The sequence below is a fragment of the Procambarus clarkii genome, chromosome 82 (genome assembly GCF_040958095.1).
Source record: "Procambarus clarkii isolate CNS0578487 chromosome 82, FALCON_Pclarkii_2.0, whole genome shotgun sequence".
NCBI lineage: Eukaryota > Metazoa > Arthropoda > Malacostraca > Decapoda > Cambaridae > Procambarus > Procambarus clarkii.
The window spans coordinates 12,556,985-12,582,527 of record NC_091231.1 but is presented as its reverse complement, the minus strand read 5'-3'; the positions used below and the strand labels follow the sequence as shown (position 1 = coordinate 12,582,527).

The 25,543-nt window shown below is 39.9% G+C and overlaps 1 protein-coding gene across 1 annotated transcript in view; it reads right to left on the bottom strand.

The window, feature by feature from the left end:
- LOC123764458 (allatostatin-A receptor) overlaps window positions 1-25,543 on the bottom strand; it is a 238,936-nt gene that overhangs the window by 197,635 nt on the left and 15,758 nt on the right. The window lies entirely within an intron of this gene.

The window sequence follows — 25,543 nt, the reverse complement described above, 5'->3', positions numbered from 1 at the left end:
ACGGCGGAAAGCGATATATATATATATATATATATATATATATATATATATATATATATATATATATATATATATTTAGATATATATATCTAAAAGGGGTACCACCTCTGGTGCATATATATATATATATATATATTTATATATATATATATATATATATATATATATATATACATATATATATATATATATATATATATATATATAAAGAAAGAGAGATAGAGAGAGAGAGAGAATTAAATTTCTATTTAAATAGTCATTACTTTCGCCTCTTTCTCGCTTTCTCTCTCTCTCTCTCTCTCTCTCTCTCTCTCTCTCTCTCTCTCTCTCTCTCTCTCTCTCTTTCCACTCATTGGAGGTCATACAGGGAAATGACCTAGAATGTCCTGTGATCCACAACCGTAACTCTCCCCACACGATCATGACCCAGATAAAGACATGAGCCCTAGTCATTCCCCGCAGGTCATGATACGGAAAACGGCACTCATGACCATCGAGGAGCAACCCAAAAAAATGAACGAAGAAAAAATACAAAATGATCTAATTTCGCTATGAAAATGTCAGAGGTTATTGGTACGGTGCATTGTAAGCGCTGAAGCTCGTAAAAAGAGAGACGTATTTAAACCTGGCACGCTGGGTCCGTAGACTTTATGCTGGTAATTTAATGAAACGGGGGGGAAGTCATTTGCTGTGATTCAAATATGTGCTCACTTTAAGAACTTGAAGACTTATTTTTGCAAGATAGACGGAAAGAACCTCATAATAGCAATTATAAATAACGTGTTTGTTGCACAGGATTAAGGGCATAGCATCTATTTTCTATGGACACACCATCTCACATAAATATAACTTGTCATGACACAGTCGACATATAAACAAAACAAATTAGCATGCAACAAGGATAAAGCTCAACTAAGTGTAGGTATCCGGCCATTTCTACCGTTAAAACTATATTGTGAAAAACTTTTAAGTCTGATAGGTGAGAAAACAGACTCTTAATTGCACGAAAGAACAAGAATAAATATTTATAATTAGTTTAGATGTAACACACACACACACACACACACACACACACACACACACACACACACACATATATATATATATATATATATATATATATATATATATATATATATATATATATATATATATATATATATATATATATATGCCTATACTTGCATAAACCACAAGTGAAGATTAACAATCTTTGGACAACACCCACCAGTGGGACTCGAACCCAGAAAGCACAACTACCTTCCAGTAGCTGGCATAACTAGTATGCTTTAACCCACTACGCCATCAGACCTTACAAAAGAAGTAGATAGTTCGAGATATATATCTCAAACATCTCCACCTCCCGAAGGCACCAGATGAGTGAGGGGTCAGTCTGCATTTTTCGTCAAGCCACTGTCAATGTGAGAGAACTCGTGCAGACTGCAGACTGACCCCTCACTCATCTGGTGCCTTCGGGAGGTGGAGATGTTTGAGATATATATCTCGAACTATCTACTTCTTTTGTAAGGTCTGATGGCGTAGTGGGTTAAAGCATACTAGTTATGCCAGCTACTGGAAGGTAGTTGTGCTTTCTGGGTTCGAGTCCCACTGGTGGATATATATATATATATTTATTTATTTATTTATTTATTTATTTATATATATGACAGTGTCAGACCACGGAGGAAGAATTGAAACAGGAATTTCCTTAAGTACTTAATACTCTATATATATATACAGAGAGAGAGTATGAAGTATGTAGGTCATACTCTTCATACTTCATACTCATATATATATATATATATATATATATATATATATATATATATATATATATATATATATATATATATATATATATATATATGCCATTCAGGCTTGTTCGCATATATATATATATATATATATATATATATATATATATATATATATATATATATATATATATATATATATATATATATATATATATATATATGTCGTACCTAGTAGCCAGAACTCACTTCTCAGCCTACTATGCAAGGCCCGATTTGCCTAATAAGCCAAGTTTTTATGAATTAATTGTTTTTCGACTACCTAACCTACCTAACCTAACCTAACCTAACTTTTTCGGCTACATAACCCAACCTAACCTATAGAGATAGGTTAGGTTAGGTTAGGTAGGGTTGGTTAGGTTCGGTCATATATCTACGTTAATTTTAACTCCAATGAAAAAAAATTGACCTCATACATAATGAAATGGGTAGCTTTATGATTCCATAAGAAAAAATTTAGAGAAAATATATTAATTGAGGAAAACTTGGCTTATTAGGCAAATCGGGCCATGCATAGTAGGCTGAGAAGTGAGTTCTGGCTACTAGGTACGACATATATATATATATATATATATATATATATGTGTGTGTGTGTGTGGGTGTGTGTGGGTGTGTGTGGGTGTGTGTGTGTGTGTGTGTGTGGTTCAGGTGACAAATCTCCAATCCTGAGCATTCCACGTGTAACCTCTGTGAAGAGAGAGTCGTAATCTGACACACTACATCGTTGAATGTCCAGTTATTAGACTCGTCCAACCTGCTGGTATCAGGTACCTGGAACCTTGCAACCACTTTATCAACACTCCTGTGTCCTTGACGATATCCTCGCATTGCACCCAAAGTTTGCCAGTGAGGGCCATCACGCGCCAGAGATAAGGTACGAAGTCTTTCTCATATTATCTACTTCAGCTGTATAACTTGCTGTGTACTTATGTTAATAAAAGGTAAACTGATATGTAGACCTCCACATTAGAGAAAATTAAAGTGATAATGTAATTAATTACAGCAGTAAGAATGAAAAAATTAATTATTCAATACGCAAATATAATTAAATAATTACTTATATTTGCGCATTGAATTTACTTAATTCGTACGAATAATTAATGAAAATTTAATTATTACAAATAATAATATATAATAATATACAGTAATTAAAAATAATGCATACTAATAAAGATAATAAACAAAATAATAATAATAGCAACAATAATTATTGAAAATAAAAAATAAATATAAGAAATAAATTAAAATAAATAAAAACTAATATGTAACCCCCCTTAATAAAACTCACAATAACAGAGTGTGTGCAGAGGGCCAGACATCACAGTTCGATGATGCAGTGTATTTGTATAAACTATTCACAAATATAGATCTATTATGCAGTACTCACTTCTTATCTGGCACTCCTGTCCACTGTCTACCGAAGAAAAAGAAGGAGGAGGAGGAAGAGGGGGAGGAAGAGGAGACGAAGATGGTGATAGAGGGAAACAAAGATTGAGATGACTTCAATTCTGGCGACTAAGTTCAATATGGCCGCTCCGGTTGCACTTGACAGGACCAAATAAACCATCACCGCCAGATAACACTCCGAGAATTTAATCGTGAATGACACCTTGACTTCATACTGACGGCAGCATATGACCTCACAGTGACGTCAATAACGTCACATACTGACATCAACACAGTCACAAGTGACAGCTGTTATAACACATTGTAGCTTAACTATTGTCATGGATATAAACCTATTTTATAGTTCCCAAGAGATAAGAGCGTGTTTGAGGCTCACATCCCCTCAGACTTAAAATTAACAGAACTGAAAAAACATGAACATGACCACAACAAAATTCCATTAGAGAGATTATCTTGAGATTATCTTGAGATGATTTCGGGGCTTTAGTGTCCCCGCGGCCCGGTCTTCGACCAGGCCTCCACCCCCAGGAAGCAGCCCGTGACAGCTGACTAACACCCAGGTACCTATTTACTGCTAGGTAACAGGGGCATAGGGTGAAAGAAACTCTGCCCAATGTTTCTCGCCGGCGCCTGGGATCGAACCCAGGACCACAGGATCACAAGTCCCGCGTGCTGTCCGCTCGGCCGACCGGCTCCATAAGAAGCCATTTTATGATAGATAAAAGCCAACATAGCCGCAATAAAGGTCAAAATAACCACTGACAAGTCAACATAGTCACATACACACGGGACCTCGCACACAGGGGGGCTCGTAGCCTGGTGGATAGCGCGCAGGACTCGTAATTCTGTGGCGCGGGTTCGATTTCCGCACGAGGCAGAAACAAATGGGCAAAGTTTCTTTCACCCTAAGTGCCCCTGTTACCTAGCAGTAAATAGGTACCTGGGAGTTAGTCAGCTGTCACGGGCTGCTTCCTGGGGGGGGTGTGTGTGTGTGGTGTGGGAAAAAAAAGTTAGTAAAACAGTTGATTGACAGTTGAGAGGCGGGCCGAAAGAGCAAAGCTCAACCCCCGCAAAAAACACAACTAGTAAACACACGGGAGTCATACTCCTATGTGCCCGGGTACGATTACCGGCCGAGGCGGAAATAAGTGGGCAGAGTTTCTTTCACTCTGATGCTCTTCTTTACCTAGCAGAAAATAGGTACCTGGGAGTTAGACAGCTGCTATGGACTGCTTATTGGGTGTGTCTGTGTGTGTGTGTACGTGTGTTAGAGAGAGAAATATATGTAGTAAACATAATAGAAGGAAAAATGGATTAGTTAAAAAGGCGGGGTCCAAGAGCTCGATCCTGCAGGTACAAATAGCACCGGGTATGTCAAAAAGACCTTTGCATTTTTATTCGTGAATTTTTGCCTTTGCATTAACATATACTGAACAACAAAATAGGCAATACCTACTGGAAAGAGACAAACGCATATGGATAACAATTTTGCTTTCAGCCGCTGGTCTCAACAATATGGATGGTTTAAAAAACGCGCTCCATTTAGCATGGCCAAGGCACGCCCCATTCATGTCCAATCTGGGGGATCCAAAACCATTTGTTTTGACGATTTGATGATGGTGTTTGATGGTGGAGGGAGGGTGGCCACCCACTAGTCCCCGTGTGCTAGTGGGTGGTCACCTAATAGCCCTCGGGGGACGCTAGTGGGTGGTCGACTATTCTGAATACCGTTCTGTATGGTAGTCAGAGTAGACGTCCACTAGCACTGTGTAGTGACTATGGTAGATGTTTGATGTTGTGGGAGGGGGAAGGTGGTAGACCCGCTAGTGGGTATAATATCCACGAGTACCATTATTGAATTAACGATACAAACGTTCAGTTAACATTTGAATGAAAAACATTGAATTAACTTTACGAGCGTTGAACTAACGTTTAAATGGAGAGTTAACTTTATACAAAATATTGTGCCCACACGAACGCTATAACAACAATAGTAACAATGAAGGTGAGGGGAAAGGCCCCAATATATGTGTAAGTGAATGAAACCCAGATTTTCGAATGCAATCAAATATTGTAAACAATGTTCAGAACAAGATTGTAAGAGCTTGCGTTTACATCTCTGCTGAGGGCCTCTCTGGGCGTTCATCATTACACGTCGTTATGGTTATATTCACGAGGAATTTGCCTGGGGAGTATAACCAAAAAAATGGTTTTAATACACGCATATTTTGGGTCTTTCCTCTACCTTCATGCAAGCACTATGGCATTGTAGTAAGTTTCTCCAATAATGATACTAATAATAATAATAATAATAATAATAATAATAATAATAATAATAATAATAATAATGAAGAGATGAAGACCATTGTCTCAAGAAGACGTCAAAAAGAGCCATTAAGGATCAGTAAATGTGTCATATCAACCAGTTATTGGATCAGTCACTCCTGCCAATTCTATTTCCACCTACATCCCACCTCCACCTCCAACCTACACCTACACCTCTACCTGCCATCGACACCTATACCCCCATCCACCCCTGTATGCCCCCACGTGCACCCCATAACCCTTCTCCTTCGACAAAGAGATGATGGAACGTCTGTTATTTGACGCATCAACGGGATTTGCTGCTCAATAAAGCGCTGCCATAAAGGAGTGAGCGGTGGGTGGTAGTGGTTATGATGGAGGTGGTCGATATTAGTAGGTGGTGGTGGGTGTAGATGGGTGTTGTGGGGCGTGGGACACCGTGGTGGTGGTGGTGGGTGTAGATGGGTGTTGTGGGGCGTGGGACACCGTGGTGGTGGTGTGTTGTGGTGCGTGGGAGACCGTGGTGGTGGTAAGTGTTGTGGGGCGTGGGAGACCGTGGTGGTGGTGTGTTGTGGTGCGTGGGAGACCGTGGTGGTGGTGGTGGGTGCTGTGGTGCGTGGGAGACCGTTGTGGTGGTGGTGGGTGTTGTGGGGCGTGGGAGACCGTTGTGGTGGTGGTGGGTGTTGTGGGGCGTGGGAGACCGTTGTGGTGGTGGTGGGTGTTGTGGGGCGTGGGAGACCGTTGTGGTGGTGGTGGGTGTTGTGGGGCGTGGGAGACCGTGGTGGTGGTGGGTGTTGTGGTGCGTCGCCTTTGAGTGCTCAGTCACTCGAGACAATTGAGTCGTGTGCCTGGTGTTTCATACCTAGTGTGTCATACCTGGTGTGTCATACCTGGTGTGTCATACCTGGTGTTTCATTGGTCCTTGCGACACAGTGAAACACCAGGTATGAATCCATCCCCCCAAAGATATCCCCTCACACGACTTGTCCTTCTCGTTACTAGACCGTCCTGAAAGTGAGACCAGATAATAACTTGTTAAGACACTTTCCACTAGACGCAATGGGATGAGACTTCACCTATTGTGAATTAACGGCTAAATTTATAAATATATTATAGTTACTGTCTATCTCCCTTGGTGTCCAACACTAGCTATTGGACGGGTCTGTGAGTACTCTCATCACTGACAGTAATATTCCCAGCACTTTCTTTATATCTGAATGTGTGAGTGTGTGAATATGAGAGCATGAATGTGACAGTTTGTATACGAGTGTTTGTGTTTATATGAGACTGAGAGTGCATTCACTCGCTCGCAGGACACCTGCATGCTTTTGTGGGGTAAAATAAGGGATGATACGCTGATCTGAATAATGTGATTTTAATTTTATGCAGCTTTTTTTCCCCTCACTCGTAATGGAGGAGCATATGAGTATCATTTAGAGATCCATCTGCGTTATTGCTCTAGTTAAGAAGACTTGGAATTTAAATGGTGGTTTTCTTCTGTTCCTCTTCCCGCGATAGTGTTGTCGTTACTGTGGCGTTGTGGTGTCGTTCCTCTGGTGTTGTGTTGTCGTTCCTGTGGTGTTGTGTTGTCGTTCCTGTGGTGTCGTTACTGTGGTGTTGTGTTGTCGTTCCTGTGGTGTTGTGTTGTCGTTCCTGTGGTGTTGTGTTGTCGTTACTGTGGTGTTGTGTTGTCGTTCCTGTGTTGTGTTGTCGTTACTGTGTTGTGTTGTCGTAACTGTGGTGTTGTGTTGTCGTTACTGTGTTGTGTTGTCGTTCCTGTGGTGTTGTCTTGTGGTGTCGTTCTCGTGGTTTTGTAGTTAAATATCTCTCCTCTCTCTCTCTCTCTCTCTCTCTCTCTCTCTCTCTCTCTCTCTCTCTCTCTCTCTCTCTCTCTCTCTCTCTCCCTCTCTCTCTCTCTCTCTCTCTCTCTCTCTCTCTCTCTCTCTCTCTCTCTCTCTCTCTCCTCTCTCTCTCTCTCTCTCTCTCTCTCTCTCTCTCTCTCTCTCAATCTCTCTCTCTCTCTCTCTCTCTCTCTCTCTCTCTCTCTCTCTCTCTCTCTCTCTCCTCTCTCTCTCTCTCTCTCTCTCTCTCTCTCTCCCCCTCTCTCTCTCTCTCTTGACTCATAGCTTCATATTAAACATAATTATATACAATTAAAAAACCCAAGTAAAATTAAATATCAAATATTCTCCCACACCATTTAACACGAAATATCGTCGCAATCAGTACATAATTATGTATCGTAACTCAGATATATAATTAATTTACATGTACGATACCTCGAAGGCTACATTGATGGGATATTTCAGTGAGTGAATTAATAATGAATAAAATCCTCGTTTTAATTACAGCTTCCATTACCACGCGTAGTAATTATCTGAATGAACTTGGTCTATATGCCAACGTTGTGTAGTGGGAAGAAAATGACAGGAGATAGAGAGGAAAGAACAAATTAGAGATACAGAGAAACAGAGAGAATGCACAGGAAAAGAAAGTTAAAAATATAATTTTGCAATCTTTACCTCAGTTATCTGTCAACATAGTTTACTTAATGTCTTTGGCATTCTTAAGGATCCAATATTAAACAGAGGACATTAAGATAGCGAGGATGATGGCCCTCTCCACGTCAACCATCCTCTCCAGATGCCTGGCATTGTCCTGGGATTAATTGTAATTACAATGAGCTAGAGCACTAAAAGGTAGTCTATATCTATAAGAAAGATTGTCTTTTTGTCTGCTTGTGTGGGTGTCCAAGGCTGGAGTCCTTAACCTTGAGGGAAGGTAGCGTGCCCTAACTTTTCAGGGGGAATAGTCTAGGGTACGGGACAGGCATAGGTTGGCTGGGGTCGTCAGAATTCAACTGGGGATATCATGTCTAGGTGACATTTTGACCACCTACGATACTTTTTTGGGACAAATATTTAGGACAAAAATTCAAAAGGTTATTTTTTAATCAGAAATATACACCATTATTCACTGATCACGGAAAAATGAACAGAAATTTCCTGTTATTCAAACTTTGGCTGTAGTCCATGAAACACATAACTTCAACTCACGCTCCTACCTTCCCACCTGTCACAAACAAACCGAAGGGCGACACACAGATTCGAAAGAGGGAAAGGGAATAGGTCAAGGTAGTTAGGAAAGGAGACGAGTTGACTCTAACGTTACTCCTGCTTCCAGCCACCTCCTTCCAACACTAACACTCTTGAAACCAAACCTACTCCTTCTATCACTACTGAAGTTACTGATAATAATAATAATATTTTCGAGAGAGGGTATCAGCAGAATACGACCTACTAACTCAAAGAATAAAGCTGCCTTCAATATTCAGCTCATATACACACACACACACAAAGCAGTTTGGGGATTAGTTTGGGTGGCGCAATATTGAATTTAAATTCGATATCCTGGAAACAATGGTTGAGCAATTACGCAAAGATTTATATTGTGTGTTTTGACTTCATGTGGTCGTGATCCTCATGATGTCATCCGACCAGGCAAGACAGTGTCAAGAGAGTGATAGAGATAAGTGCTTCTAGAGCGTAAGGAATGTACAGAGTTTGGGAAAAAAATTAATTTAGGTAAGGTTTAGATTCTATTGGCTATCACTTAATTAAACTTTTTCTTATCAATATTTTATTTTGTCTTTACCTCGCTCTGTCTATATGTCTCTATTTTCTGCTTTCTAACATTCCTCTCTCTCTCTCTCTCTCTCTCTCTCTCTCTCTCTCTCTCTCTCTCTCTCTCTCTCCCCCCCCCCCCGTGTTGTTGCCTTGTTGAGTACAGGAAAAAGCGAGAAGTTAAGTTTGCGCATTTATCGTTAATTTGTTCTGAGTCCGGATCTCATGACAAAGGACACTCGCTGATTGGTCGGACACATTTCAGTGAGAGACAATCCTTTTCACTGTAACTTCATTATCACCATTATAGTCATTATCACACTAATTAAAATTATTATCTCTATCGCTCACTATCATTATCACTGTCATAATGATAATCAAACGTAATTTTGTTGCAATCAACATTTCCACTGATTTTGCCATGTCTGTTGCAATGAGAATAGTCATTATAACTCTATTCATTGTTAATATTATTCACTCATAATTTCATTATAACTGTCAATATCATTTTTATAGTATTTGCTAATTGTAACATTAAATTAACTTGCAAATAATAATGTGTGTGCAATATACATTCCCTTTCATTCACGAGATTTAAGATTCTTCATTTCACAATATTGTTGCATTTCATTCACTTGGATCATCATAGGTGATTTAAACTTCCCCATGTTCCAAGTAAATAAAATGTTATTACCCACGACATTGTGGATTTTATATGACATGGATGAAGGGATGGATTGCATCTCCTCTGGCATGGGTGAAAGGTGGATTATTGCCTATATGGCATGGGGTGAAAGGTGGATTATTGCCTATATGGCATGGGTGAAAGGTGGATTATTGCCTATATAGCATGGGTGAAAGGTGGATTATTGCCTATATAGCATGGGTGAAAGGTAGATTATTGCCTATTAGCATGGGTGAAAGGTAGATTATTGCCTATTAGCATGGGTGAAAGGTAGATTATTGCCTATATAGCATGGGTGAAAGGTGGATTATTGCCTATATGGCGTGGGTGAAAGGTGGATTACCACTTATATGGTATAGGTGAAAGGGTGGACTGTATCTGATTTACCATGGATAAAATGATGGATTTTTCCTCATAAGTGTTGAACAAAGATGTGAATTGCAACTTAGAAGCATACATGAAAACGTAGAATTCAATAGCAGACTTAAAGATCCATATAAATTACCAGCTAGCTAGCATCTAAGATCCTCCTAGCCTATTTAGAGCATTCTAAATAAGCTAGGAGGCTCTTAGATGCATTCTTCCTGCTAAAGAGTCGATTTCGTATTTTCTCAGGCGGCCAATTAGCCTCTTTTGGGCAAAACTCTGGTTTAAAAGTATTAGTGGTCAGGGAAAGCAGTAAATTCCAGTTTGGCAGCAGGATATGCCGCTTCTGGAAACTTTCCTTATTAAGGCTACTGAATAGCCCAGTCTATAGAGCTTCGGCTTCACACACGTGGGGTCCACGGTTCGAGTCTCCTAGAGCCCAGATGAATGGAATCACTCTAGTTTACTCGTGTGGCCTTCCTCTTGTGGTCTGGACAGTAGAGTGAATCTTATTTGATCTCTTCTTTAAGCGATATTTCAATATATAAATAGATTAGTCCTGGACATTTACCTGTCTGTTCCTCATCTTGAATAACTGTCTAACTTTCTTCCTGTCTGCCTGACTACTTGTTTGCACATTTGTCAGTTCCCTTCTGTCCACCTGTATCTTTACCTCGGTCTACCTGTCTGCTACACACCTGTCCACCTTTTAATCAGCCCAATTTTCAAAACTTTTCACCACTTCAAGAAGTCCCCTTCAAAAACCCAAATATTTATCGCCCGCAAAGCTAGATTGTAATCCTATATAATTCACCTGAATCCTGTTTAGACTCAGTTAAGTCCTGTTAAAAACCTGTTAAGTCCAAGATAGGTTCTGATGTACGTCACGATGCTTCAGGCAACTTCACATCAAGTTCTCAAACTTGATGTGAAGTTCAAACTCAAAATACCTGGTCAACAAAAAAATAAAATAGTTTCAAAATATTTTTCAGGGCATCCCGTCCTGGGAAGTCCGCCGTCAATTCTCAACAAAGGCCCAAATATTATATAATCTTCTTGATAACCATAACGGTAAAGTTTGCCTGGGAGCGACGGTAGCCTTGATTGAAACTTAGATAGGGAGAGATAGAAAGAAGGAAAGAGAGAGAGACAGACAGAAAGCGTAAGAGAGGCAGAAAGAGATATAGACAGACAGAAAGAGAGAGGGATAGGCAGAGGTGGACGGAGACTGACAGACGAAAGAGGAGGGAAGGATAGGCAACTTGAAAATACACAGCCAAGGTCCAAGAAATACTCCCAGATAATAGCCAAAGCCAATGGTAAAACAACACTTCACAACATGAACAAATCCACAAAGTCCGTGATGAGGGTTCGAACTTAGGTCCGAGAGTATCCCAGGCGCGCCTTAATCGACTAAGCTACGACATGGTAAAAAGAATTGTAACCGGGAGTTCAACTTGACCTACCACGGATCATGCAGTCTCTCCGAGACACAAGCCAGGATTTTACACAATTACCCCATGCACCCAAGCTCTGCCAATAAGCTATTCTACCTCTTCGCCCTTACTTCAAGGGCAAAGTCATCCTAGAATGATACTACTTGCGGCTGCTCTTTGGTAAAACGTACAAAAATAAACTGTTGGACCTTAAACAATTTTCACGTTTTGAATCACTGAATTAGCACAAACCAAACCTAAGCGAGTCTATCCACGTAATCCTAGGCTTAATATACGCTTAATCTTAGGTCTAAAGAAGTGTATATATATATATATATATATATATATATATATATATATATATATATATATATATATATATATATATATACATATATATATATATGTGTGTGTGCTAAACTATGCCTAGGAATGTTTAAGCTTTTTTTCATTGACCTCAGCAAACTAATGGTGCAAAACGTGAACAATGTTGAGTGTAACAGTTCATTTCGTATTTTCGACAAAATAGTAGCTAGAAGTTCTATCATTTCAGGAGGATGAGTTGAAATATTCAGTGCTTAATCGACGCAATAGATAATTCAAGATATTGAGTTGTATTACAGAGTAATACTTTCCCGAAACTCGATATCTAATTCATCAATAATTACCAACATTTTAATCTCAAAATACCAGAGGGAAAAATATATTAGGATAAAAAGAGCACGTGTTCAAAAGTTACTTTTTAACTTGAATAAATTATTGATTTCATTAATTATTCATTGATTTATCTATTCAATTTATCGTAGCAACTAAAAGAAAAAAGCTGATCAGGCGATATTCAACCAGTAACAGAAAAAGTGAAAAATAAGTCTATCGCGGGATAATAAAAGCAGACCCACGATGTCACATTCTCTCCCGCTGGGAACACTTGCCATTAACGTGTTTTGCAGCAAAAATAATTTTCCCCCAGTTTTTTTAATAGAAACTGTGAATTTTTAAAGTGGATTACCAAGTTAAATTTATTCAGTGGCAGGAAAGTCTTTCTGACACAACCAATATCTATAGCAGTGAATGGTTGTTTATCTCTTTGTTTTGTCGAAGGTTGAATAGGCTTGATGCTTGAGGCTAGCAGGCTGTATGTATATATATATATATATATATATATATATATATATATATATATATATATATATATATATATATATATATATATATATATATATATAAAGAGAGAGAGAGAGAGAGAGAGAGAGAGAGAGAGAGAGAGAGAGAGAGAGAGAGAGAGAGAGAGAGAGAGAGGGAGGGAGGGAGAGAGAGAGAGAGAGAGAGAGAGAGAGAGAGAGAGAGAGAGAGAGAGAGAGAGAGAGAGAGAGAGAGAGAGAGAGGGAGGGAGGGAGAGAGAGAGAGAGAGAGAGAGAGAGAGAGAGAGAGAGAGAGAGAGAGAGAGAGAGAGAGAGAGAGAGAGAGAGAGAGAGAGAGAGTATTCAGCTACACCCTTTTCTCTTCCACCCCGCACGTTCTCCCCACACTTTCCCTTCCCTCTTCCCACTCATCACCCTTTCTCTTCCTTCCCACCTTCTCTGTTCCACCTCACCCTTGGTCCCGCACTTCCTCTTTCCCTACACACTCCCACTCTCATCCTCCCCGTCTCTCCTCTCCCCCTCAAACCCTTTCTCTCAGAAAATTAATTATTAAGAAGCACTGAAAAAACTCATAGTCAAAAATTCCTATTGTTACGAAGACATGAAGAGCTCTATGGGAAGCACCTCAAATACTTCACACTTGACTTCATAAAAGAGGGTCTTCATAGCAAAGGGGGGGGGGTCTCTATAATTGTTTTTATTTCGCAGTGTATTTAATTTAGGTCGGTCCCGACCAGCCTCTGTCCGTCCCATACCCCAGACACCTCCCCATGCAAAGTTGGGTGAGTCTAGCTCTAAGCATCTGGCCTCCTAGCCCCGAGAATCTACACACACACACACACACACACACACACACACACACACACACACACACACACACACACACACACACACACACACACACACAAGGGCGCCGGTGGCTGTGTGGATAGCACGCTGGACACGTAATCTTGTGGCCCGGGTTCGATTCCCGGCGCCGGCGAGAAACAATGGGCAGAGTGTCTTTCACCCTAATGCCCCTGTTACCTAGCAGTAAATAGGTACCTGGGAGTTAGACTGCTGTTACGGGCTGCTTCCTGGAGATGTGTGTGAGCATGGAAAAAAGTAGTTAGAAACAGTTGATTGATTGACAGTTGAAAGGCGGGCCAAAAAAGGCAGAGCTCAACCCCCGCAAGCACAACTAGGTGAATACACTCACACACACACACACACACACACACACACACACACACACACACACACACACACACACACACACACACACACATACATACATAGGCACATACATATACGAATTCGCACACACAGAGCTTCAAACATCTGTTTTACATGGAATACAAATAAAAAACGTAAAGCCGCAAATACGCCCAATATGGATGACTATACGAACATGCATGAAAAATTCCAGCCACCAATCTTGCAGCGGATATGGACGCAGACGTATTTGTGTATGAGAACCTGAAAAGAGAGAGAGCTAGAAAGAGAGAAGAGCCATTCAGGCCTTTCACTAGCCATACTGATTTCCCGACGGTCCCCAGACCAATACTAAAGGGTCCAGGGGTACGCTTAACGAGACCTACCGTCTTATTCACCACCTGAGTACACTTAAGTGAAGCACATTATTTTATATATTACTCGGAGTGGCATCCGTCGGTACTCGGTCCACCCAAAAAAAAAAAGATGAACCATTTAAGTGTAAGTAAGCCCCGCAAATCTGCCATCGGAACTTGTGTTTTGCGTGTCTATCTGAATTGTGTAATATAATGAACAAATGATACAACTCTATGGATTCAGCACCCACCATTTCAACTCCTACCGACTTCATGGAGAGAGTACCGAACCCCCATAAAAAAGGGGCAATGGGTTCCCGAGCCGCAGATGACAGCCCCGGCAACTATTCACGCTTCAAAGTTTAATAAGGCTTGCCCTTAGCATCTGACCCCCAGCCTTGGACAAACAGATAGCATCTGACCCCCAGCCTTGGACAAACAGATAAATATATGTTTTCTAAGACATGCTACATTGGGTAACCGGAGGTACCCGGGTCGACCCAGTGCGCAAATATCTATCACACTCTTGCAATCTCCCCCACTCCCCCTTCCTTACACACATAGACACCCTTTCCTTTTCCCTCCATCACTATAACCATTTTTTATATTATATATATACTAGATGACTAGATGAAGTACCCAGCTGTGCCCAAGCCTCGGCACGCCCCTTCCCCCTCTCTGTGGTAAAGACAAGAGTCCCCCCCACAACATAACACAAAAGAGACGCACCTTCACCAAAGTGCATTTTCCTGCCTGCTTTAAATACCATAAAAAGAACATGACATAAAGGCTTTTGTTCAATAGACAAAAGCCTCGTCCGTCCCAATTATGCAAGTCACTTAAACGGCTTCCGTATATGGACCTTATAAGGGACTTTCTTGGTTCATTACACTGACAGCAGAATTGAGTTATAGCTCAACTCAGCGAGTGAAAAATTATAGGTTACACTGAGGAAATATTAGAGATTCTAGATTCATCAGAAAGGGGTGCATCTTACTATCGAAATTATCGTGCCGAGAGAGTGGGAGAAAGATACAGAGAAGGATATTGTTTGGTATCACAATATCAGGTATCATACCTGATATCAGGTATGATATCACCTGATATCAGGTATGATATCACCTGATATCAGGTATGATATCACCTGATATCAGGTATGATATCACCTGATATCAGGTATGATATCACCTGATATCATACCTCATATCAGGTATATCACAATATCAGGTATCACACAGAGTCGATAAGGTCGTTCTCTTACGGGAAAATATATTTTAGTATTTTTTTGCATAATTTCATCAAATGAAATGTTCAAACTGATCAACTTCTTTATTCATACTCATAATCGATACATTTTCAGAATGGTTACAGGGCTGTATAAAATTTATGATTGGTTACAGCTCTCTGTAACATTCCTACAGCGAGTTTTCTGCAGTTTATTTTTATTTGTTGAAAATTGTCCACAGTACAAGGTCAAGAAGCACAGACCACAGATTTTAAAAAGGAAAGTGATATTCACAAACAAAAGTAATCTTCTTTTAAAATTATGTAACATTTAACTTAAAAATATCATAAAAGTCGACTTTTGTTTAACCCAAATCTACAAACTCTTAATAAAACAGCTGGAAAATACCGTCATTAATTTATATCAAAATCCATTTCCTAGAAATCCTATTTATTAGGGCTTTTGGATCAAAGTTGTTGCATAATAGCCTTCAGAGAATGATTACATTTCTAAACGTTTACGGAATATTACGTTTAAATATTTGTGAAAATTAGGTAACATCTGGCGATTGATGTAAATTATTACAAATACGAAATTGTGTCTGAATAACAGACATACATATGTCAGCTTTCACAAACAAATATATATATATATATATATATATATATACATATGTGCAATTGACGATCACAGAACACTGGTTATTGGTATGCGGAAAATCCACAGAGAAATGGTAAAGGGAGATGAACGTTTCGGCCGATCAAGGCCCTTGTCAACACCAGTCTATTTGGTGTTGAGAACGGCTTTGATCGGCCGAAACGTTCATCTCTTTTTCCCCATTTCTTTGTGGAGTTTCCGCATTGTATTTGAACACAAACGAAAATATGTATGCTCATTAATATATTATATATATATATATATATATATATATATATATATATATATATATATATATATATATATATATATATATATATATATATGCGACTGAAACTGAATATGCAACTGAAAACTCGACTCCGCAGAAGGATTCGAACCTAGACAGCCAGAGGCACTATGCACCTTGACTACTTGACTACCAACATTTTTGTACAGTCAGTGTGGTCTAATGGTTAAGGTACCAGGTATGTAAAGGTACATAGTGCTCCTGGCTGTCAGGGTTCGAAGCCTTCTGAGGTGTGGAGTTTCCAGTTGCATATTGGCTTGGGATACATTAAAGCTTGTTTGCATATATATATATATATATAGAGAGAGAGAGAGAGAGAGAGAGAGAGAGAGAGAGAGAGAGAGAGAGAGAGAGAGAGAGAGAGAGAGAGAGAGAGAGAGAGAGAGAGAGAGAGAGAAATAAAGCAATAGTCGAGAAAAAATTCACTGAATATTTTGAGGAAAGAAACAAAGAATCCAATATCATCCTTTCGTTTGACAGGCACTGCCGGCGATCAGATGGAAAAGCAAAATAGTATAGAGGAAATATAGCTCCCACAGAACTGTGGATATCTAGCCTGTTCTTTCTACTTGTTATTGCACTGGTTTTGGCCAACCAGAAACGTCGCACTGGTTTTGGCCAACCAGAAACGTCGCACTGGTTTTGGCCAACCAGAAACGTCGCACTGGTTTTGGCCAACCAGAAACGTCGCACTGGTTTTGGCCAACCAGAAACGTCGCACTGGGTTTGGCCAACCAGAAACGTCGCACTGGTTTTGGCCAACCAGAAACGTCGCACTGGTTTTGGCCAACCAGAAACGTCGCACTGGTTTTGGCCAACCAGAAACCTACAAATTGAAGCAACTTACATAACCTCTCCAGGTCGATGTGTGGAAATTTAAAACTTTTATGGTGCTTCAATTTATTCTAAAACGCGTAAGCATCCACAAAGGAAAAATGAACCGAAAATTCCAAATGTTTTCGTGTTTCAACACATATTTATGTCTCATTTTTAACAAACTGGTCGATCCCGTTAAAAAAGCGAAGTAATAGGTAAGAGAACGGGATGAAATTGCTACCTATATAAATGAGTGCCACAAAACAGAAGGAAGACACACAGAGAACGATAAGAAAATATGTGAATTTCCTAATGAATGTTTTCAGGCTCGAGCCAGATCTCATATTATATATATATAATATCCAAAAAAGGCATATACCCCTAACAGGAGAAACTCAACAAAACAGAAGTGGTTACGAAGAAACTAGACAATAGGAATTGAATACAATAAAAGCCACAGACCAAGACGTCACTATAAACACTAAATGAGGCAGCGGAGGCATTCTATTACCCACTTGATATAGTGTTCGACACTTCATTGGCGAAGACAAGTTGAACAATGCAGACGAGGAGTCACAATAACGTGGCTGAAGTATGTTGACCAGACCACACTCTAGAAGGTGATGGGACGACGACGTTTCGGTCCGTCCTGGATCATTCTCAAGTCGATTGAGAATGGTCATTCGCAATCGACTTGAGAATGGTCCAGGACGGACCGAAACGTCGTCGTCCCTTCACCTTCTAGTGTGTGGTCTGGTCAAGTTGAACAATGTTGGTAAACAATGAATATATTAGAAATAAAGATAAACAATAAAGACTAAACTACAGATCAGTATCACCTGTAAGTATCCACGGCAAGAAGGACATAATGCTGAACGTTTAACCAGGTGAGCACACCAATGAATTAATCAGTGAAAACCTCGCTTCTTGCCGGTCTTCGCTCGATCCCCGATGGTCCAAATGGTTGGGCTTCGTTCTCTCAGCCCATCCACATATTCCAGGGTCTTGTCTTCAAATCCCTACCATGTACTACACATTCACACCGGTTTGGCGCTTTCTCCTATTAATTAACTTACCAATACCAAAGTATGCAGTAGTTAGGTTCGCTAAAAAGAGTTTTTAAAGAGTTTTGTCCACCTTTTTCTTAAAAGGTGAACTGAAATACCAGGAAACACTAAAAAGGCTTAATCTATCGTCACTTTAAAGAAGGATAACAAGAGTGCATATGATCGAGATATGCAAAATACTCAGAGGAATCAGTTAACAGAGAGAATGTTTAAATTCCAAGAAACAGAATAGGATATTTATATAAACAGACGCAGATCACCCCACAAAGATGCGAGGAAATGTTTATATAGCATAAGCTCAGTGAATATATGTAATTAAACGGATATTACAAGAATGTATAAGAATATAAGACAGCATACAAGGTGTTATTCGCATCAGACAAGCCATCAGAAGGAAGGACCAGGCCCAGGAGCTAAAGCTCAGCCTTGCAAACTCTATTAGGTAAAATACACAAATACAACCTAACTTTTTCGGCTACCTAACCGATAAAGATAGGTTAGGTTAGGTTGGGTAGGGTTGGTTAGGTTCGGTCATATATCTACGTTAATTTTAACTCCAATAAAATAAAATTGACCTCATACATAACGAAAAGGGTAGCTTTATCATTTCATAAGAAAAAAACTAGAGAAAATATATTAATGCAGGAAAACTTGGCTTATTAGGCAAATCGGGCCTTGCATAGTAGGCTGAGAAATGCGTTCTGGCTACTAGGTACGACATATATATATATGTGAAAATTTTCAACTTTTGAAGAATAGAATATTTGTTGTCACCTATTACTCTGATCTGAAACCCAATGGAAGTAATTCTCAGAATGGTGTCGTTCTTGTGACTGTCGCTTTAAACTCAGTCGTTTATTAACTCCCTCTCTCTCTCTCTCTCTCTCTCTCTCTCTCTCTCTCTCTCTCTCTCTCTCTCTCTCTCTCTCTCTCTCTCTCTCTCTCTCTCACTCTCTCTCTCCTTCCCTCCTTGTTTTCAACAACCTCTACCCCCCTATTCCTTCCCTCCCTCCCACCTTCTCTCCCTGCACCGATGCCTCTTCCAATATCCGTCCCTACAAGACAATAATCGGACGCCCAGCGCTCGGTCTGGGCTGCTCTGACAGACACCATCATTATGTTGAAAGCTCCTGCCGATCACCAAGCCACGAGGAGCATCACTTAAGGCTGTGTCTTATTATTAGTGGAAATTGGAAGATGAGGTTCACTGATCACATGCGGCTTGAATTGGGTAACTAGAAGTCATTGATGTTGGGTTCGTCCTGTGTGTGTGTGTGTGTGTGTGTGTGTGTGTGTGTGTGTGTGTGTGTGTGTGTGTGTGTGTGTGTGTGTGTGTGTGTTAGCATGTGTTTATGCAATAATTCGTAATCCAGATATCCTCTAAGATATTCCTTTAATTCTCAAGATAAGCTTGGAGGAGAAACAACACAATACTAACGAGATTAAACTACACCAAACTATATAGATGGCCCAAGTTAAGAGACGTGAGTTAAACAGACTGTGCCAACTGGTCACACACACACACACACACACACACACACACACACACACACACACACACACACACACACACACACACACAGATATATATATATATATATATATATATATATATATATATATATATATATATATATATATATATATATATATATATATATATTATATATATCCCTGGTCGCCCTTGTGTGCCCAGACAAGCTGGACACACAAGTGTTTTTCCAGCAGCCTTGAAAACGTGTATAATATATATATATACTTATTTTATAGATATAGAGTTATAGACAATGACATCACTTTAACGTGAGGTATCAATGAAAAGATCAGTAAGAGCCATGAGGAGGAGTAGGATTCGAACCCACACACTCTGTACTCCCAAACATACGCCCTAAACCACTACACCATGATATGCTCACAAAGCAGTGCTCCCCCATGCACTCTGTGGTCCAGCAGTTCTGCCTCCCACGCTTATTTCCAAATGCACAATGAAATCCCATTTGAATTAACAGAAACGTGTTGTATCAGTGTAGGAAAAAAATTAATGATATACAATGGGATCGAACTTCCTTCCCCCTCCCCTCCTCACCCCACTGTGTGCCTGCTGAGTCCAGAGACGCCAGTTCGATCCCGCCGCATTGCTTCAATATTGACATAGCCTTATATATACCAAGATACTGACTATGGAGTTCTTTTTAGTTCTATTATTTCCAATACACTCCAAGTTTATGATTACCTTAATAATAAGGTATAATATGGTAATAGGGACCATCATCCTTCACCCTACGTAGTATCTTTCATCGCGGGAACATGTTTAACCTTTCAGAAAAGTTCCCCATGGAAAGGGTAAAAAAAAAAAACTAGCAATCAGGAGGCAATATTGGCGTCTCAGCGAACCGCTTTTATCACTCCTCATACTCGGATCCAACGAACTGTGATTGCTGGTGAGATCCCATGCACCCACTCCACATGTCCTCTTCGAGGGTCAGAGAGCACGAAGCACAAACTCGGACATCGATTACGCCTCCTGCAAGGACTCACTACGCAGCCCTAGTCCTCTCGACGAACAACGTCGCGTTTTGTACGATATCGTAACCAACGGTGCAAATGCCTCCGACTAACAAAGGTAACGGCTCGCGAATAAATACGTTTTCTATATATCGGAGTCGATAGGTTAGATAGGTTGCTTGGGTTAGTACGTTTATGAATAGGATGAAAGGTTAGTTTTTTTTTTTGCTGATTGAAGTAAATGAAGAGACCGGATGGCAATAGTTAGGTGCTCGTTTGGGGGGGGGGGTAGAATAGAGGTAGGAGAGGAGAGGGAGGAAGAGTAGAGGAGGAGAGGAGAGAGGGAGGGAAGAGGACCTGGAGGATCGATCTTCGTCATCCCGGCAATATATAATGCCCCTTTTCCTCACACTGTTGCTTATTTACATATTTTACATAAAAATCTTGATGATTTTAATTCGGTCTGGATGCCAGAAAATGTTATACAACAGGTTACATGTAAATCTAGATGGTTTTAAAAGAATCTTGAATATGGGATGCAATGCTTTCGGACGTAGGTTCGAATCCTCGTCACGGCCCTTGTGGATTTGTTCCTTGGATATGGGATTTTAGACGATCTTACATCAGTTGTGCCAGAGCAGATGTCTACAAGTCTCCGAGTGTGCTGGCGTATGTTTCTCTCCTTTCCTCACAGGTCGATTTGTTTTGTGCAACATAAAGCAAGTGGCATCATTGCACAGAGACACAGTGCACCTGAGTAGCACAGTCTGCACCCCGGTGACTCACTGCCGTCTGTGTTACAGTGCCAGCTTTTGAGTAAGGGTCATACAGTGTGGGCGTTTATATATATATATATATATATATATATATATATATATATATATATATATATATACTGATAATAGTGCTTTGTTGCCATAGTTTAATTCTATTGGGTAGTATTAACATATTTTTAAAGTTTATAACCCTTTACAAAAAGGCCAAAAGTTACAAAAAATATATATAATTCAGAAAGGTAGTGTAGGTGTTGGTACCACGCAAAGAAACAGGTGCTGGTGTAAGGTGGTTCAGTGAAATCCAGTAATTATAACGTTCTTCAGGAACGACGACAGAACTTCTCCTCGCTCACCTCCCCTATAATTACCCTCTCACCCCTCACCCCTCACCCCTCACCCCTCACTTCTCACCCCTCACCCCTCACCCCTCACTCCCTCACTCCTCACCCCTCATACCTCACAACTCACCCCTCACCCCTCACTCCTCACCCCTCATCCCTCATCCCTCACCCCTCATCCCTCACTCCTCACTCCTCACTCCTCACTCCTCACCCCTCACTCCTCACCCCCTCACCCCTCACGGTGACACGATAGCTGCTCACTCGCGATCTTCACTAATGACCTGACATACCTGATAATTAGTCTCTCCTGGCCACTGAGGCTGATACTCACCTGGAATATACGTAGAGAGAGAGAGAGAGAGAGAGAGAGAGAGAGAGAGAGAGAGAGAGAGAGAGAGAGAGAGAGAGAGAGAGAGAGAGAGAGAGAGAGAGAGAGAGAGAGAGAGGAGAGGGAAGGAAAGAGATGTGAGAGAAGGTGTATGAGAAGTTAGTTCGAAATGGAAACAGAAAGGAAAGCTCTGTAAAAGAGAAAGAGAAAGCAGAAGGGTAAAACATGGAGATAAAACAGAGATATAGAAAAAAATACACACACACACACAGCCGTTGAGAGGCGGGACCAAAGAGCCGAAGCTCTACCCCCGCAAGCACAACTATATGAGTACGCACATAAACACACCAGAAGCAAAGCAAGAGATACACACAAACACACCAGCAACAAAGCAAGAGATACACACAAACACACCAGCAACAAAGCAAGAGATACACACAAACACACCTGCAACAAAGCAAGAGATACACACGAACACACCAGCAACAAAGCAAGATACACACAAACACACCAGCAACAAAGCAAGATACACACAAACACACCAGCAACAAAGCAAGATACACACGAACACACCAGCAACAAAGCAAGAGATACACACGAAGACACCAGCAACAAAGCAAGAGATACACACGAACACACCAGCAACAAAGCAAGATACACACAAACACACCAGCAACAAAGCAAGAGATACTCACAAACACACCAGCAACAAAGCAAGATACACACAAACACACCAGCAACAAAGCAAGAGATACACACAAACACACCAACAACAAAGCAAGAGATACACACAAACACACCAGCAACAAAGCAAGATACACACAAACACACCAGCAACAAAGCAAGAGATACACACAAACACACCAACAACAAAGCAAGAGATACACACAAACGCACCAGCAACAAAGCAAGAGATACACACAAACGCACCTGAGCGTTCAAAAAGAAAATAATCTATCGCGATAGTCTTGGGTATCGCTGTAAATATTACGATAATCCCTCCAAAATTAGCCACTTCCGCTAAATATTCCCGTCGCGGACAATAGAATCACCACCAATTATCCAAAACAAGTAATTATTGACCCAAGGTAAACAAAAAAAGCTGTATTATCTACTTTTTGTATTTCATTATACAAGGAGAGTACTAATCTTAACAATTACGTACACAGTGCATACATAGTGCATACACAGTGCATATACAGAGCAAATACAGTGCATACACAATAATTACACAATGCATGTATAGTGTATACATAGTGACTATACAGGGCATACACAATAATTACACAATGCATGTATAGTGTATACATAGTGACTATACAGGGCATACAAAATAATTACACAGTGCATATAGGGTGCATACACACACACACTGAATTCAGAGTGCATATACATTGCGTATACAATGTAAACACATTGCATACATATTGTATTCACAATGTATACACAGTGTATATACACTGCATATACAGTACATACATAATGCATATACAATTTACACTCAGTGCATTCAAAGTAAACACACGTAAAATGGACACTACATACACACTACAAATACACAACATACACACCAGCCCATCCTCCTCCAGCCCAACGTCTAGAAACTTCCGTACAAAAGTACCCTTACCCTAACCTACCAGTGGACCCAAAACTAGAAAACGGAACAATATGTAAATTTCGCGAGCCGCTACCATTTTCGAGTACGACGATTTTTGGCCTTAGGGGAGAGTATACGTCAAAAAATGCGACATTCTATTACGAGGACGAGTTGTACACACACATTGTATATACACACACCAGATAGACAGACAGACAGAGGAGACTTTAACCCCAGAACAAAAGGCTCAGTAGGGGGATAAAAATAAGTACCCACAAAGTCAGAGAGAGAAAAGAGTAAAACAATACAATTGATTATTTTGTTTTGGTGTGGTCATATATATATATATATATATATATATATATATATATATATATATATATATATATATATATATATATATATATATATATATATATATATATATATATACACAGTTTTGTGTTGCGTCAATGTTGCAATGATCCCTTGTTTCTTGATGGCAATACTTTGTCTTTCTCTCTGTCCCTCTCTTTATGTCTCTGTTAAGGGGTTTGAGTTGATCTATGTAAGTTACTCTTCCTCTCTGTCTACCTTTCATTCTCTCTCTCTCTCTTTCCTGCTAGTAACCTCATTAATCTTCTCTGCCTTTCTTTATCTATTTCCCCCTCTTATCATGCTTCCCTTTCCAGCTCTCTTTCATTCTTCCCTCCCCTTCCTGCTCTCTTTTACTCCATCCTTCTTTCTCTCTTTCTTCTCTCTCTCTCTCTCCTTCCTGCTTTCTTTATTTTGTCCACTTCCTCCCCATGTTTCCTATTCTGAATCCATTTATTTTCTCTCTTGTTTCATCACTTGTCTTCAGCAGTTTGGGAGATTGTTACTCTCGTACGATTGTTTATCTCCGGGATTGTTAGTTTCGGGTGGATTGTTTGGACCTAATCGCTGTGTTTCTTGCAGGTCTGTGCTCGATCCTCCGATGGTCTTGGTGGTTGGCAATCCTTCCTTCCCCCCCCCCTTCGTCGTATCCTAGCAGCTTCTTGTCCCCCATATCCCTTCTAGGTGCTACATAGCCGCTTTGGCTTAACGCTTTGACCCCTAATTGGTCTTGCCTTAAGGGCAATAACTGCATATTATGTTGTTTAATGAAAAACTATTTAGTTTTCTAAATATCAGGCGGTGTCTGATCAAAGCAAAAACAAAGTGTAATCAAACGCAAATTACATTTTTCTTTAATAATAATAAAAATAGTTTTTAATATAATAAAATCCAAAAAATAATTTAGAGCAGTAGCATAATCATTTTAGATATAATCAAATAAATACAAATGAATGTTTAAAACAGTTATCTCGCATTTTTTTCTTTTACAAGCGTAAACATTTTATTTTATGCATCCTGACGAAAAAAACAGTTGAAATATTTAGCATATAATATTTTAACTGTATTTTTTTTTTATATTTTATTCTGAAGATTAAAATAAATTAGTGCATATATTTCAATATTGCAGGACTATTGTCTCTGGCGATAGACTTGGCGCGAATTGACCTCAAGGAGTTGTCTTTGAAAGATTAAGAAAAGATAATGTGTTAGCTTGAAGAGAATTAAAATGATAGTCTGTTATCTTTGATAGAGCCTTGTT